Here is an 11,035-nt window from a genome sequence, read left to right as displayed (position 1 = left end):
CTAATGGGAGAAAGAGTTCATACTCTTATAAGTAATTGAAGGTAATGACATGATTAGGAACATGGTGAAAGGGGCAAGAGTGTCACAGCAGTAGTGAGAGGTCAGAGAAGGGGGTGCGGGAGGAGAATTGGGCTTTTTACCTTTGTATTCCCAGCAGATTCTGGAAGAAAATCTGCCTACCACACCTCCTATAGATAATACTGCTGGCCCACCTATCCCACAATTGCAGAGTTTGCAAACAATGTTTTAATATATTCTTTTACTAAAACCACAGTTCCAAGCAATTAGTGCTCTCCTCCACTTTCCCACACGACTTGAACCACAGTCCCACAGAACATTTACATTATGCAAAGGAGAGGTGCTAAGTATACACAACAGGCAGTGGCCCATAGGAGAGACAATCTAGTGGAATTCCCTAATTCTCTTTTTGTTACACTCATACAATCTGTTCCTACTGAAATCTGGAAGATGATATTTTAGGTCCATTAGAAAGCCACAAAAGTATGTAATCGACTCTATTGAATTCTACTTCTTATTATGCTATCCTGTGGAATTTTTTTCCTATTACCATTCTCTGCTGTGCCTCAGGAGGCCTAGATCCTGTCCTCCCCCCTTTTTCCTAACCTGGGAAGCCAAAGTTTACAGTAGAAGATATACTAGTTCTATGGTACCATAACCGTCTCTGACACGTGGTCTATGGAAAGAATTGCATCCAGATTTGCTATCAGTATTGACAACAATACTGATGTTAAGTGCTTACTCTGTGTCTGTCACTGTTCTAAGGACTTTATAGTAGTTAAGTTATTTAATCCTCACAATTACCATATAGGTTAGATTTCCTGCAAACAATGTCTTATGCATCAGAGAGCTTTAGTATTATCTATCTAGCTCAAACTTTTCTTTCCAGATATTGACCACTTTCCCTAAGTCAGCTTTTTTTTTTAATTACTTCATCATTTATTTTTATTTTTTATTTATTTTTTAACATCTTTATTGGAGTATAATTGCTTTACAATGGTGTGTTAGTTTCTGCTTTATAACAAAGTCAATCAGTTATACATATACATATGTTCCCATATCTCTTCCCTCTTGCATCTCCCTCCCTCCCACCTTCCCTATCCCACCCCTCTAGGTGGTCACAAAGCACTGAGCTGATCTCCCTGTGCTATGCGGCTGCTTCCCACTAGCTATCTATTTTACATTTGGTAGTGTATATATGTCCATGCCACTCTCTCACCCTGTCACATCTTACCCCTCCCCCTCCCCATATCCTCAAGTCCATTCTCTAGTAGGTCTGTGTCTTTATTCCCGTCTTGCCACTAGGTTCTTCATGACCTTTTTTTTTTTCCCCCCTTAGAGTCCATATATATGTGTTAGCATACTGTATTTGTTTTTCTCTTTCTGACTTACTTCACTCTGTATGACAGACTCTAACTCCATCCCCCTCACTACAAATAACTCAATTTCATTTCTTTTTATGCCTGAGTAATATTCCATTGTATATATGTGCCACATCTTCTTTATCCATTCATCCGATGATGGACACTTAGGTTGCTTCCATGTCCTGCTATTGTAAATAGAGCTGCTATGAACATTTTGGTACATGACTCTTTTTGAATTATGGTTTTCTCAGGGTATATGCCCAGTAGTGGGATTGCTGGGTTGTATGGTAGTTCTATTTTTAGTTTTTTAAGGACCCTCCATACTGTTCTCCATAGTGGCTGTATCAACTTACATTCCCACCAACAGTGCAAGAGTGTTCCCTTTTCTCCACACCCTCTCCAGCATTTATTGTTTCTAGATTTTTTGCTGATGGCCATTCTGACCAGTGTGAGATGATATCTCATTGTAGTTTTGATTTGCATTTCTCTAATGATTAATGATGTTGAGCATTCTTTCATGTGTCTGTTGGCAATCTGCATATCTTCTTTGGAGTAATGTCTATTTAGGTCTTCTGCCCATTTTTGGATTGGGTTGTTTGTTTTTTTGTTATTGAGCTGCATGAGCTGCTTGTAAATCTTGGAGATTAATCCTTTGTCAGTTGCTTCATTTGCAAATATTTTCTCCCATTCCGAGGGTTGTCTTTTGGTCTTGTTTATGGTTTCCTTTGCTGTGCAAAAGCTTTTAAGTTTCATTAGGTCCCATTTGTTTATTTGTGTTTTTATTTGCATTTCTCTAGGAGGTGGGTCAAAAAGGATCTTGCTGTGATTTATGTCATAGAGTGTTCTGCCTATGTTTTCCTCTAAGAGTTTGATAGTGTCTGACCTTACACTTAGGTCTTTAATCCATTTTGAGTTTATTTTTGTGTATGGTGTCAGGGAGTGTTCTAATTTCATACTTTTACATGTAGCTGTCCAGTTTTCCCAGCACCACTTATTGAAGAGGCTGTCTTTTCTCCACTGTATATGCTTGCCTCCTTTATCAAAGATAAGGTGACCATATGTGCGTGGGTTTATCTCTGGGCTTTCTATCCTGTTCCATTGATCTATGTTTCTGTTTTTGTGCCAGTACCAAACTGTCTTGATTACTGTAGCTTTGTAATATAGTCTGAAGTCAGGGAGCCTGATTCCTCCAGCTCCATTTTTCGTTCTCACGATTGCTTTGGCTATTCGGGGTCTTTTTTGCTTCCATACAAATTGTGAAATTTTTTGTTCTAGTTCTGTGAAAAATGCCAGTGGTAGTTTGATAGGGATTACATTGAATCTGTAGATTGCTTTGGGTAGTAGAGTCATTTTCACAATGTTGATTCTTCCAATCCAAGAACATGATATATCTCTCCATCTATTTGTATCATCTTTAATTTCTTTCATCAGTGTCTTATAATTTTCTGCATACAGGTCTTTTGTCTCCTTAGGTAGGTTTATTCCTAGATATTTTATTCTTTTTGTTGCAATGGTAAATGGTGGTGTTTTCTTAATTTCACTTTCAGATTTTTCATCATTAGTGTACAGGAATGCAAGAGATTTCTGTGCATTAATTTTGTATCCTGCTACTTTACCAAATTCATTGATTAGCTCTTGTAGTTTTTTGGTAGCATCTTTAGGATTTTCTATGTATAGTATCCTAAGTCAGCTTTTGATTACACAGGTCCATAATTCCTTATTCAAAACGTTGGGACATGATGTGTTCTGAGATTCAGAAAATGTAATACTTTAAAAAGGTAATAAGATCCATATACTGTATATTATATATACTCCTGGCAGGGTCTGAATGAATTATGTACATCTTTTGCACATATATTGCATTTTTAATAAAACTGACTGCCTACAGTTAATAGTATTCTTTATATTTCCAGTCTTAGGCTGCTCTGTGACAGAATATGATTACTATTTTTCTTTAGGAGTGTGCATGTTTTTAGTATAAATATTTCCTTATAAGAGCTTGGGAGGACAGTCCACAAGAGGAACATGAAGGTCTGAAATTCTTTTCACTATAACCTGGAGAAAAGTGTGTGAAAAGGAACTGGACTGGATCTGACATGGCAGTGTCAAAATAGGATAGTGAACCACACATGGGCCTAGTTAAGGCTGAGTGAGTCAGACTTTGGAAACTGCACTGTCAACTATTATGGATTGGCTTCCTGGAGCCAGGGTCCATGTCATACTTTGCATGGTGGGAAATAGGAGATCTTTCCTGAATTCAGTGCTTGTTTCCTCTATCAGTCATCCTTGAGGAGAAAATGTGGCCCCTACCTAGAGGCCGGCCTTTTCTCTGGCTGGGTCTGAGAAAGAGAGTGAAAGCTCATGGCTTGGAAAGGAAAAGATAATGCTAAAGTGACTCCTGATTTTGGGAGGAGAGCTGCCATTCTACAGCACTGTGACCAACTGGAGGATAAGGAGAGAGCTCACTGGTAGAGAACCCTCAGGGATAAAATATTGCCAGTAGATTCTAGGGCAATGATAATTAAAATTTTGTTTTAAATGATCATCTTTTCCCGTGTTGTAGTCCCTTTTATATTTGAGCCAGCAGTTAAATTTATAAATACTAAAGCCTCAGGTTAGCTGTACTTAGGGATTTTAGGTAGGTGCTTAAGTCTACACTTGGGGCAAAGCTTTAGGGAGATAATCCTGGTAGGATGTTGAAATGATTTTGAGATAGTATGAAGAGATCTTGTGAGAAACACAGGGCAGTAGACTGGAGTAAGAGATGGCAAGAAACAATAATATATTTGTGGAACATGTAAGCATTTCCCAAGGAATCTTAGAAATACTTAGGGAGTGGACAGAACTCCCTGAGATCACATAGGATGGGGGCTTACGCTATGTTAGCTGGACATTAAAGATAAAGGTGATCACCTCAATTCTGGAGAACTTGGGGAGAATTTTAAGGTTATACTTGTAAACCAAGGAACCTTGACTAAAGCTTACCAGGATATGTTAGGACCTTTTTAGAGGGCAGAAATCTGGGGCAATCCTGGCTTTGTCAGCCTTCACAGGGTAGGTGTGACCGTGGTGAGTGAGAAGCTTCACCTAATGCTACACCTTTAAGTCAGTCTGGCATACATGATAATGTTAGCTGGAGACAGTCTGGTGCTGTTTGTGTCTAAGTATTAAACCTCGTTTCCTCTCCAACCCTATTTCTATCTGACTCTGATTCTTGGCTTCACTTCTTGTTTACAGTTCTGCTCCTACTTATTGGACTGTCATCAGTATTTGGTCTTCCCTGTTGGACTCTTGGCCCTTCCTTAAGGATTTGGGTCAGAGCCACCTTAGTTTTTCAGGCCTCAGAAATCAAGCTTTGTTTTGGGGTGATGAGAGTACTCTAAAATTAGATTGTGGTGATGGTTGCACTACTCCGTGAATATACTAAAAACCATTGAAATGTACACTTTAAATACATGAATTTTATGGGATATGAATAAATAAATATGTGAATAAAGCTGTTAACAATCAAGTTCTGGATCACTGGCTAGACACAATAAAAATAATAGTAGCTTGTATTTTTAGAACATTCACTATGCACAGTGAAATGATCTTAAGGCTTTATTCATAATTCTCACAACAACCTTATGAAGTAAGTATTATCATTATCCCTACTTTAACAGAGAAGGAACGTGTAATTTTCTCTAGGTCATACTGCTTATATGTTCCAGAGCCAAGGTAAGAGTTGGGGGTCTGGCTTCAGAATCAGTGCTCTTTACCACTACACTGTAGTGTGGTGTTAGGGCAGGGTGGGAGTTAAGTATGTTCGTTTTTCTCATTAAAGAAGGAGGCAAAATCAGGTGCTGAGAATGGTAGTAGGGGTGGTTATTAAATGGTGCAAGGGTTTGGAATAAAGTAATTACTGAAGTGAATCAGAGGGTATATCATTTATTTATTGCTGCATAAAAAACTACCCCAGAACTTAGTGGCTTAAAACAATAATCATTTATTTTGTTCATGAGTCTTCTGGGTAGTCCTTCTGGTCTGGGTCAGGCCTGGCTGATTTTAGTTTGTGATTGGTTGGTTGGCAGGAGGCTAGCTGGTCCTGGATATGTTCACTCACATGTCTGGTGGTAGGCCAGCTGTCAGCTGGAGTGATGGGGGTGACTGGTCATGTGTCTCTCATCCTTTAGTAGGCTAGCCATGGCTTGTTCATGTGGCTATGGGATAACAAGATCATTACAAGCCCAAATGTGCAAGTGTTTTTTCACCTCTGCTTATTCATGTATACTGCAGTGTCTCACCGGTCAAAGCAAATCATGTGGCCAGCCCACATTCAAGGGATGGAGAAACAGACTCCACTTCTTTCTGGGAGGGAAAGAATGTGTGTCATTTTTGCAATCCATCATAGGAGATTTGCGATCTCTCATAGAAGGAGAGGTACCAATGTTTAAAGATAAATGAGTGGTGTTAGGGGTCTGACTAAAATTAGAAATTATACTTTTGTGGTGGCACAGTCTCCATGATTTTACAATTTTCTGTAGCGTGGTTCAACTTCTTAGAGATAAACTGTAGTACTAGCAGTGGAAGAGAGTGAGGTCTTTGGGAATCTGTAATGAGGCCCAGCTGAAGAAGAAGGCAGTGGGCATGGGGGATGGTACTTGGTGGATGGACTGATATGCGACTGAGGGGGCAGTGGTGCTTGATAGAGGCAGAACCATGCAGTAGAGAGAACCTAGTAGAGATTACTGCTTTTAGTGGGATAGGAGGGGCAAAACAACATGGATTCCAGATAGTCTTTGACTGGTCCTGTCTGTTGTCATATGTAATACATTCTTTAGGACATCCATAAATATGAATGAATTTTGCTAGAAGACAGGTGTCTTAAAAGAGCAAGTGGAGCAAAGCTGGTGATACATTAGGTTTTTAAATTTCATACACAATATAAACCACAATTCCCAAGAAGATAGTGGCTTTAATTTTTGATATATTGGAAAGTTGGATTAAGTAGGCATGCTTGCTTTATTTTTCTTTTCTTTTTTTCTACTTGTGAATGGTATGTGTATGTGTGGGGAGTACTGGCAGGGTTATAACTTTAGCTTTGTTACTCCCAAATGGGGTAGTAGTGAGTATGTAGTTGACTTCCTCCACTGCCAAAGTTTCAGCTTTTCCACTTATAAGTTTGTATATGCTTTTAATAAAGGTTTGGGATTGTAATGTTGAATTTCTAAACAATGTGAACATTTTCCAGATATCATTAGACATCTTCTTTTCCCTTTAAAAAGTGCTATAGGAATTCTTTGGTGAATTTGATTTAATGGAACATCTTGTTAGAAAGTAAGTAGCAACAAAACCCAAATATATCCACCAAAAAGCACAAAAATATCTTTATAGTAATAGTCACAACAATAATAAACATTTATTGAGCACATTTTATGTTTTAAGCCTGTAATAAACATTTACAGATATTAGAACATTTACTCTTCACAACATCCCAGAGTTCTGAGGGTAGAATAGTGGAGAGAGGAAAAAAAAAGCCTGAGAGAGGAAGAGAGGGAGAGAGAGAGAGAAATGAAAGAGTACTCTGGAGATGTGGAAATGACTGGGACTAGGGTGAGGCAAGAGAGAAGTCCAGACCACAGACTTCAAGGAGGTACTTATTCTTAGGCTTTTGCTTGAGCCTGAGAGTGAAGGCCTGCTTAAATTTTGTTCCTGGGCACCTCTCTTGCCTTACCCTAGTCCCAGGCCTGGATCTGCAAAGTGTCATCCTAAATTCTTCAGCCAAGTACTGATTAGCACAAGAATATTAGGAAACTGCCTGTGGCTGGGGAAAGAACCACCTAAAAGACTAGACAGAGGGAACCATGCTCAAAATTCCTGGATCAGAGATGAAGGGCAGTTTATTACTCTCTGCAATAACAGTAACCAGAGCATCAGGACTTTCATGTTGGTTCCCCTATCTTCACTTCCCACAAAGTGATGTAAAGGGGGCAGGAGGACACCTGCACATGTAGTGGGTTGACATAGGAGAACCTGGAGCTTAGGGAACATGAATCTTTTATAAAAGGTAGTAAGCATGCCTCCCTTTTGGTCTGGAGGGAGACACTATCTTATCCTTAAAGATTGTTTTCTAGTCAAACACCTTTGAAAAGATAGTATGAATAAAGGGAAAATGTGCATCAGTTGCAAGATGTGCATAAATGTTAGAGACCCTTGGAGAATTGACTCTCAACAACTACCTCCTAGTATTATTCCAAACACATACTATACCTTTATAGGAGTTGTAAACTCAAAGCCCAAGAGGGGCCATACAGGAATAGTAAATGAGTTAACTGAGCTAAGTGCTAATAATAGGGAGTGGAAGGCTCTGTGGTGAAGAATTCAAGAGAGTATGCCTCCCCCCCCAACCCTACCTAAATACATTCAGGTTAAAAAAATTTTTAAATATAGTGCTTGCCAAATAAAACTATGGTCACTGCTCACACTCACTTAAAGATGAGCACAACCCTTTCTTTATACATTTGTGTTAGTATATTCTCTACAAGAATTTTGAAAAAAATATCAACCTACTTACCGTTTTTAAGTTGTTTGTGATTTTTCACCATAAATATAAATATACTTTTTTATGACTTTTTTGAATTTTTAATTTTTTATAAAATGTTTAGAGGTTATACTCCATTTACAGTTATTACAAAATATTGGCTATATTCCCTGTGTTGAACAATACATCCTTGTACCCTACCTTACACCCAGTAGTGTTTACCTCCCACTCCCTTACCCCTACCTACCTTGCCCCTCCCCCCTCTCCCCACTGGTAACCACTGGTTTGTTCTCTATATCTGAATACACTTATGTTTTGATAAAATTAGGTAAGAAATAGTAAACATTTATAAGATGAGAATTAACTAACAGGAATATTTAATTATATGATTTGACAAATTTGGTTTTAATACTTAATTGAATAAAACACATCATTTATCTGTAGGTTTCAGTCAGTGTATCTCAGAAAATTTGGGAGTCTCCCAAATATTCCATTATACATAAATATATAACATATATTAAATATGTATTCTATTTATATTGAAAAGAAAAATCCTCACTAATTTATATTGATTCATCTGTTCTGAATTCAGAATATCCTAATGCGGGCCAAAATATTCAATATCTAATGCTAAGTCTTACTAAGCAAGATAGGAAGCCCTATGGGTTAGTGTGCTTTGATTTATTGTTAAAGGAGATTTCTCCCAAACTAGCATTTTCATTTATGCTCTTGTTTGATGCTCTGGAAATATAACCCAGGGGAAAGTATCGTGCTAATATTTGGGTTGGATGAGGAATATGTACTTCTTTTGTAAAGTAGGATAATTATTATTATGAACATAAGCTCATTCTTACACAGATCAATTGTGAAAAAGGCTTCTTGAGATTCTTGAAATTGACTTCTCAAAAAATCCTTCAATGATGTAAGGCTGTTTTCATGCATTTCCAGGGGTACTGGTATTCTAGTTTAGACACTGCTGGGGTATGAGTGAAATGGGTAAATGTGGACAAAGGGTAAACTTCCAGTTATAAAATAAATGAGTCTTGCAGATGTAATGACAGCATGGTAACTGTAGTTAATAGTACTGTATTGTATATTTGAAGGTTGCTAGGAGAGTAGATCTTGAGGGATCTAATCACAAGGGAAAAAAATTGTAATTATGTGTGGTAATGGGTGTTGACTGGACTTAGTTTGGTGATCATTTCACAATATATACATGTATCGAATCATTATGTTGTACACCTAAAACTGAAAATGTTGTATGTCAATATTTCTCAATAATAACAACAAAAAAGAACCATCAAAAAAATAAATAAATAAAAAGAGGTCTCTTGGTCTCCAGCCCTCTCAAAGTTCCAGGATATATGGCATCTAATCTAATCACTGATCTGACACTTTCGTTCTTGCATATTTGCCTGAGATCCTTCAAGGCCTAAATCAAATGCGTTTAATTCTTCAGATCTCAACTCAATCTTTCATCTGGGAAGCTTTCTGAAATCTCTCAGTTTTGGTTCGGTTCTTTTATTATATACTGTCATAAAATTATGTTCTTTCACACATTTTATTTATAGTGATGTTTTATCAGTATGATTATGAGATTATTTTGTTTCCCCACAAGACAGTAATTTCCACTAGAGTTGAGATAATGTTTGTTCTTGCTATCATTGATCCCTAGCACCTGCAGAGTGCCTGAAAAATAGTAGGTATTCAATAAATATTGTGGAACGAATGAATGATGCCATCAGGTCCTCCCGATCAAGTTCCATTAGCTTGAATTTGAAAGCTCCTCAGTTTGATTCTGATGGTTAGGCAGACTTGAGGACCATTGCATTACATATACTAGAAGGTCTTGTTTAACATCCTGGACTAGGTCAGCAGATAGAAATATGACACAAGAAAAGCATGCTACCATTTATTAAGTGCTGTGTCCACCAACATTCTTACATGCTAGCTATAGAATAAAATTATGGTCGGTTTGAATGGAGAATCATTTATTTTAAGGATATTGTGTTGCCTAAAGATCCACTAGGAAGACTGGAAAATTAGGTTCACCGTTGTGCAACCAGGAACAATGTTCAAAATCATGCTGAAGAACTTGTGTAGTGAGAACATTACAACTACCATCTTTATCACTAGATGCTTCAGTTTGCTCTGCAGAGAGTTTTCAAATATCTCTACTGTAGTTGCTCCAGGAACTTTTCTTTCTTTCTTTCTTTTTCTTTCTTTCTTTCTCTCTCTTTCTTTCTGGCTGTGCGGGGTCTTTGTTGCTGCTCGCACGCTTTCTCTAGTTGCGGTGAGCGGGGGCTACTCTTCGTGGTGGTGCGCGGGTTTCTCATTGAGGTGGCTTCTCTTGTTGCAGAGCACATGGGCTCTAGGCGCGTGGGCTTCAGTAGTTGTGGCACTCAGGCTCAGTAGTTGTGGCTCACGGGCTTAGTTGCTCCGCAGCATGTGGGATCTTCCCGGACCAGGGCTCGAACCCATGTCTCCTGCATTGGCAGGTGGATTCTTAACCACTGTGCCACCAGGGAAGTCTCTCATGTAATGTTTAATAAACGACGTCCTGATACTATCAAATCTGTAATCTTGAAATTCTGAAGATTAAATGATAATTATAATGATAATTGTTTCTTGAACAATTCCCTCTCCGACACTTCAGTTTCACCAGTCATAGATAACTAAAATTATATTAATTAACACTAAAACAACAATTTATGCTGTCTCTTCCTTCTAATGCTTTTACTTTCTGTCACATTTATTCTTTCTAGGCTGAAAAGGATAGATTAGTTGTTCACTCTAATTTTTAGTGTTTAACTTCAGTTTGATAAAATACTTAAACGAGGGTAGCAAGTGAAAAATGAGGTTGCTAAAGGTTAATGTTTTAATGCTTTTAATAACTATTAGCACCACTTCTGCATCTTGTCAAAATGATACAAATTCATTCTGGCAGGACTCAGAAGAGCTGCTAACAAAGAATTACTTGATTTAGTTAAAAAAACAAGGAAGAGCAACTATCCTCCTCCATAGATAATTTTAAAAATACCCATTCTAACTCTGGCATTAATATAAAAGGAGGTGCCAAGTATTCATAAACACTGCATAAAAAAATGTGACTAATATTTTATCCTAACAATTA

The sequence above is a fragment of the Balaenoptera borealis genome, assembly GCF_965194805.1.
Source record: "Balaenoptera borealis genome assembly, chromosome: 1".
Lineage (NCBI taxonomy): Eukaryota > Metazoa > Chordata > Mammalia > Artiodactyla > Balaenopteridae > Balaenoptera > Balaenoptera borealis.
The sequence above is the reverse complement of the archived record's forward strand: the minus strand, read 5'-3'. Positions refer to the sequence as shown.